Genomic DNA, 7642 nt, shown 5'->3' on the forward strand with positions numbered 1-7642 from the left:
TCCAATCATTTCTATATCCTAAATGTTGGGGTATTAACTTATTACGTAGTATATATTTCAATGTATTGGATTATTGAACACATAAAAAAGAAACAAACTTTACGTTGTATACTTATACGTAGAGTTGGGCATGGAAGTTTATATGAACACAATTATCATTTTAGGAAATTTTACAAATATTGCAATATTTTTTTTATTTGAGACAAATATTTCATGTTTCATCCGCATATTGCAATATTTGGGGAACGAAGGAAGTATATGAAAAGACACGGTCATATATATGTTCATATAAATGCGTATTGCATAAATGATTTAAAAGTTCTTATAGAGTCAAAACTCAAAAGTGCTCACTTGAGAAAGGAAATGGTAGATTAAAATGGGAAGAAGGCGCATTGATATTAAGTTTTGGGAGATAGTACTCAAGAATGGGGATGAAATTTGGTGTACATTGCCCTTGTTACTCTTTCTACATCCAAAATAAAACTAAAAAAATTGTAATTTAGACAAAAATATACTTAGATAACAATTGGGTGTACAATTAATATTGTACCTGGAGAGAAGGAGGCTTGGCTTAGTTGGCTAAGTCTCTCGAATTCCAGGTGAGAGACCTGGGTTTGATTCTCATCAAACTCACCTTGGGAGGATTTCCCTTATTCTCCCCTCTCAAGGTGAGTGTTCAAAGTTCACCTTACTAGTTAAAAAAAAAAAAAAATATTATGTATTATAGTTTTCATGAATTATACTTATGTAGAAGAATTTGATAGGTCTTTCGTCCTCAAGAGGTACGAGGTAGTAGTTACATTGAATACATATTTAGTTTATTCTCTGAGTATTTTTTTTTTTAAACTGAATCTTGTGTTTTTCACCTATATAATATTTTTTAACATATTAATAACGTGGTTGATATTGGCTTAGATAGTTAACCAGTCATCTTGTTATAAGAGGTTGGGTGTTTGAATCTCCTCAACCTTATGTTTTTATGTCAATGACGTGGCGTAATAGTTTCGATTGTTAAAGGTGATGTGGCGTCATGAGATATTGAGAAGGTGACATGGCATAATTAAAAAAGGCCTACGTGGCACATCAACATTTTTAGAAACGCCTTTTAGTATAGACTAGTTTGGTGCCCCGTACGATGCCCGGGTTATATATTGAATTTTAAGACCAACTTTTTTTTATATTAGAATATTATAAATGAATGTTGTACGTTCTGAACTATATATTTCCTTCGATCCAAAAAAAATTATGAAATAAAAATAAATTTATATGATAAATTATTTAATTGTTGTTTACATGGCGCACATTTGGTGAAAATTTAAAACGGCAAGTGTTACTGTCTTTTAGTCTGGCTAATCTTATAATTTATTTCGTACTTGTGAAATATTGGTATTTTATCGAAAATTGAACTCTAAATCAACAATTTTACTTATAAATCTATCCAAATTTTATTGAAAATAAAACTCTATACTAACTTTTTTATCCTATAAAATCTATCTAAATTTTTTTCTTAATAAAAAAAATATAATTTTGTTATCCATAAAAATATATCCAAATAACTCCTATGTGGCATGCAATATTTAATAGTTGCCTGCTTGAAGTGACACTTAGCGAAAAATTAAAATGCCAAATGTCGTTGTCTCGTGGCCTGGCTAAAGTTTATCTTTATATATTAGTTATATGATGTCTTTAATTTTAATATAATAACCTTTGTTTTAACAGGCTTTTTTTTTATTTTGGCTAATAATCTAAGATAATAAAGTTATTCCCTCTAGGTTTTCACTAGTAGAAAAAAACAAAAAGGCAACCCTCAATTGTCACCGGTTCAGTCCAAAACCGGTGGCAAAAACCGGCTAAAAAATGGGCGGGGTTTTAGACCAAGCACAATGGCACCGGTTCAGTGCAAACCGATGGGAAAAATATATAGGTCACCGGTATGAACCGGTGCCTTATTCAAAAAAAAAAACCCGCGTCTTCTTTCTTCTTTCTTCTTCCTTCTTTTTCTCTTTCATTTTCATTTTTGCCTTTCTCTTTCTCCACTGTTGCAGTCCCGAAACCCCTCAGCTGCAGTCTCCCCATTTTCCCTCCACCAGAGCTGCCACCGTCGCCGGCCACCTGCAGTCCCGCCTCCACTAGTGCACTTCTCTTTCTCCCCTGTCCTTCTCTTTCCCCTTTCTTTCTCTTTCAATTTCAGAGGGCGAAAATAACAACCGCCTCCACCAGTGCACAGCCGCCACCACCACTCCACCGCCGCGCCACTGCACCGCCGCTAGTTCCTCCACCACCGAGGGTCGGCCTCAAACTCTCCTCCCCTTAGCTTCTTCCACCTCCAACTAGCTTAGGGTAAGTTTTAATTTTTTTGTTAAAAATTGAACAATTATTTAGAAATATGTACTTATACTATTTTCAATAGCATTTTGAACAATTATTGTTAAGAAAATTAAAGTTAAGGTTTGAATATAATTTTACCCCGATTTTTCTTAATTTTTGGTTGTTTATTGGGAAATTTTGAATTTTAGGTGGTTGCATGTATTTTGAATTGTGAATTTTAGGTGGTTGAATTGTGAATTGTGAATTAAGCTAAAAAAAAATATAGTAACATTATTCTTAAAATGCCTTAGCTGGTGGTTTTGGTGTTATTAGGTGGTAATTAAGGTGGCAGGTGGTGGAGGTTCTGGTGTTATTTGGTGGTAATTAAGGTGGCAGGTGGTGGTGGTTGGTGGTAATTAAGGTGGCAAGTGGTGGTGGTTTTGGTGTTATTAGGTGGTAATTAAGGTGGCAGGTGGTGGTGGTTTTGGTGTGTGAATGTGGCTGGAATTGAGTGGCTGGTTTGGCTGTGGGTTGTAGCAGTGATTGAGTGAGGGAGCAAGGAAGTTTGCTAATTTGGTGTGGTGGAGGATAAGGTGAATAGAGAGAGAGTGTGTGTGTGTGGTGTAGGATTAGAGAAGGGCAAGGGCAACAGCATACTTTATGAAAATTGGCATTTGACCCTAACCCGGAAGTTGGACTCACTTGACTTGAAAACCAAAGTCGAACTCACACCTACACACAAAACCGAGGAAAGGATTGTGTTGTTTCAATGAATACTACAAGAAGGGGGGATTGAATTGTAGTATGAGAGTTTAGCCAAACTTTTTACGGAATTAAAACTAAGTAAGCTAAAGGAACAGAAAGATAAAGTGAAGGAACTAAAAGATGCAAGAGAGATTTTTACGTGGAAAACTCCTTGGCCCTAACAAGGAGAAAAACCACGACCACTTGGGATTTTGGGAAAAAAATCTTCACTAGAATAGGGCAAATGGTCCTATTACAAACTAAATACTCAAACTTCAAGTTCCTCAACGAACTTGAAACCCCGAGGAACAAGTCACCCAACTTGTTACTCTTCTCTTCTCTTTCTCTTCTCTATCTCTCTTCTCTTTCTCTTCTCTTTCTCACTTCTCTTTCTCACATACAGAAATTCACTCAAACTTCCCCATTCCCTAAATTACAACTCGAAAAATAAATAACTCTATTATAAGAACACTCTATATCACTTATGTGGAATTGACACTTAACTCGAATTAAAGTTTGAAAACTTATGTGAGTAAGGGTGAGTTTTTCCAACTGATTTCAAAGACTATTTATAGATCAAATTCGTTTAAGAAAAACTTCTTTGTGCAGCAAATCCATTACGCCACTACTCCAACCCACTAAGAAGATCATGTTCCTAAAATTGAGGAAACATGAACTCCTCAATGTGCAAGACCATGACTTGAAGAAGATCATGGAGGAGTAGGCCGCAAGTTTTTAGAAAACGTGGAAGATTTTATTTGCAAAAAATATTTTCAAAAATCAGAATAAATAAAATCTTTTTAGTTAAGAAAAAGATAACCGTTAGAAGATAACAATTTTCCTAAAAACTAGCATGCACAATTTTATCAACTTAGACCAATTCCACACAGCTTTTTCAAGTGTAACTAATTTCTCATACTTACATAAATCCTAAAATATAAAAATATATTTAGTCTTCATGTCCTCTGTTGAAGCTTCTACTCCGAGGCTTCTGTTCCTCAAGGGGAACTTCTCTTCTCTGGTGAAGCTTCTGCTCTAAAGCTTCTGTTCCCTGAGGGGAACCTTCTCTTCTCAAGTCTTCATTTCTGAAGCACCAGTTCCTGCAAAGGAACTCTTCTTTTTGGATAGCTCCGTTTCTTGCTTTCCTGTTCCTCATGGTATGTTTGCACGACACTTAATTCTCCTAGTCATTGCATCTGATCACACACTTAAACAATCAAGCTCTTATTAGTTTGTAAGTAAGTGAGGTTGTGTCATCATCAAAATCATTAAGTCCAACAGATTGGGACAAAGAAAATTATCAAATAAACTATACAAGCAAATAAAAATCAAATAAAATAACAAAATAAACTTAAAAACTAATAAATAAACCAAATAAACTAAAACACGCCAAAAATACCAAACTAAAAAGAAACTTTATAAAATAGAAAACAAGAGAATAATGTGATATTTTTGATATTTTATTAAATAGAAAACAAGTGAAATACCTTGTTTGTTCATTGAAAAAGAAACTTTATTAAATAGAAAACAAGTGAAATACCTTGTTTGTTTATTGAATTGATTATTTAAAATATAATGTAGTGGAATAATGTTGATATTTTTGATGAATCATATAATTTTTTTGTTTTTTTTTAAATAGATTCATATGTGAAGCACGAGTTTAGCTTGAGGACTACATATTGAGCTCAAGTGGGTAGTTCATAAGTGTACATCCATTGTACTTGCTATATTGGTATGAATTATAAACTTTACTAAGCTATATTTATTTCTATTTATCCATTTAGTAAAAGTTTATTCATGATATTGCAACTTGTGTATTGTTTAGTTGCAAATAAATACAACAATATATAAAATTCTTGCATCATCATATGCTTGGATACCCGTTCAAGGCTTTCTCCTAAATAGTCCCTGGTTAGGACTGTTCTTGAATGTGTACTCTCACTTAGGCGGTGAATGTATGTCTTCTTTTCGATTTTAAGGAACATCTTGGCTTACCATTTCCTCACTATGTTCTCTGGGTACATATGTGGGTAATTAATTATCTACATCGTGTACTTGGAGAACTAGGGGGAAATGCTGCCGGATTTTCCTTAAAATTGAAAAGTTGACATACATTCACTATTGAGAGTAGACATTCAAGGATGGGTTAGGTTGGAGTGATAAGGATCCTTTGAAAACATGCATTTTTTCACTATATGAATGGTATATTCACGATGTGTACTTGAATTTGATTTACATAAAATATGTAGCAATTACACATTATTCGTTATATGTTGCTATATATGTTTAGAGACAATTTACTAAATGGAGAAGGATCGTGGTTGGATAGATGTATGATAGATGCGATACATTGGAATTTTGGAATGGGGTTCAAGAGTTTTGCGAGAGGGCTTTATCTTATCAACGCAAACTGGGTGACAAAGGCCTTTATTGTCCTTGTGTTGATTGTAATAATGTGAATGTGGTCGATAGTGTTGAAATCATTAGAGATCATGTATTATGTCGTGGGTTTAGGCATAAATACCATGTGTGAATTTGGCACGGAGAAGGTGGAGTGTACAGTGGGGATCTTGGTCGGATTGATGTGCGTGTTAGAAGCAGTGAGATTCATGTGGACGAGGAATACGAAAATGATGACTATATTGTTGATAATGGTGAGGATGGAACTGATGATGATCAGGCGGATGAGGTCGAGGATGAACACGTGGATGAGATGTTGCATGGTGTTGAAGGTGGAGTGTTTGAGTTATTATCGGAGGCTTCCAAAAAGCCTTTGTATCCTGGGTGCAAAAACTACTCCAAACTACCGGTCGTGCTAACACTTTTCAACATTAAGTCGAAGAATGGGTGGACGGACATTACTTTTACTTCTTTGTTGACCGCATTAAGTGATATATTGCCCCATGGGAATGAAATTCCTAAGTCTTACTATTACGCAAAGAAGCTCATGTGTCCCTTTGGTTTGGAGTATAAGAAGATACATGCATGTCCTAATGATTGTATTTTGTATCGAAATGAGTATGAACAATTGCAGGAGTGTCCACGATGCAAGTTGTCGCGCTACAAGCGCATGAGTTGCAATCTTAGTACGGAAGGACCTCCGGCTAAGGTGTTGTGGTATCTTCCCATTATTCCAAGGTTTAAGCGTCTATTCTCAATACCAAAAGACGTTAAAAACTTGAGGTGGCATGCAGAGGGAAGAAAGAAAAACTGAATGTTGAAGCATCCAGCTGACTCTCCACAGTGGAAGAACAATGATTTGAAGTTTGAGAAATTTGGTGATGAAGTTAGAAATTTAAGGCTTGGGTTATGCACGGACGGGATGAATCCATTTGGCACTCTTAGTACCCAACACAGCACATTGCCGGTACTTTTAGTGATTTATAATTTGCCTCCTTGGTTGTGCATGAAACGTAAGTATGTAATGCTTTCATTGCTAATAACGGGGCCTAGGCAACCTGGAAACGACATAGATGTTTACCTTGCGCCGCTTATTGACGACTTGAGAAAGATGTGGGACGAAGGGGTTTCCGTTTTCAATGCTCATCAGAACGAGATGTTCACATTGCGTGCAGCCCTGATGTGGACCATGAACGACTTCCCTGCATATGGCAACTTGTGTGGGTAAAAGGTCAAAGGGAAAAAAGCATTCCCCATATGTATTGATGACACATCAAGCGTATACCTTACTCATTCTCGCAAAGATGTCTACTTGCAGACTCGAAGGTTCCTTAGGCGTAATCACCTGTACCGTAGGCAAAAAAAGGCTTTCGATGGAACAGTGGAAGAGGATATTGTGCCTAGACCATTGATTGGTGCTGAGATTTGTGCTTGGGTGAAAGGGATACGAACGGTGTTTGGAAAATCAGAAAAAATTGTGGTCTCAGCTGCTCTGTTTAAGAAAGAATCAATCTTTTGGAAGCTTCCGTACTGGAGAGAACATGTCGTTAGGCACTGTCTTGATGTGATGCATATAGAGAAGAATGTGTGTGATGCTCTTTTGGGAACGCTTATGAATATCCAAGGCAAAACAAAGGACGGAAAGGGTGCACGGTTAGATTTGAAAGAGATGGGGATTCGTCCAGAATTGTGGCCTCGGGAAAAGGTTAGAAAGGGGAAGGAACCGAGAAAAGATTCAGAGAATGTTTCGAAAAAAGGGAAGGAGAAGAGCAAGGGAAAGGCCACGGGTGCATCAAAGAAGAAATTTGAGGGTAAAGGGAAGGTATGAAAAGACTTATTTACCCCCAGCTTGCTATACATTGTCAAGGGTAGAGAAACGTATGTTTTGTGCATGTCTGTACGGAATTAAGGTTCCATCAGGGTACTCATCTAACATGAAAATATTTGTAACCTTGAATGGAGAATTGAAGCTGACAAGTATGAAATCCCGTGATTGTCACATTATGATGCAAGTATTCCTACCGATTGCAATCCGTGGTATTCTACCGAAGCACGTGAGGGAAGCGATTACAAGCCTTTGTTGGTTATACAATTTGTAGCAAAGCGCTTGATCCTTGTACACTAGATGTTTTGCAAGCAGATGTGGTTGTGACTTTGTGCAAATTTGAGATGTATTTCCCACCCTCATTTT

The sequence above is a fragment of the Chenopodium album genome, chromosome 10, assembly GCF_948465745.1.
Source record: "Chenopodium album chromosome 10, dcCheAlbu1.1, whole genome shotgun sequence".
Taxonomy (NCBI): domain Eukaryota; kingdom Viridiplantae; phylum Streptophyta; class Magnoliopsida; order Caryophyllales; family Amaranthaceae; genus Chenopodium; species Chenopodium album.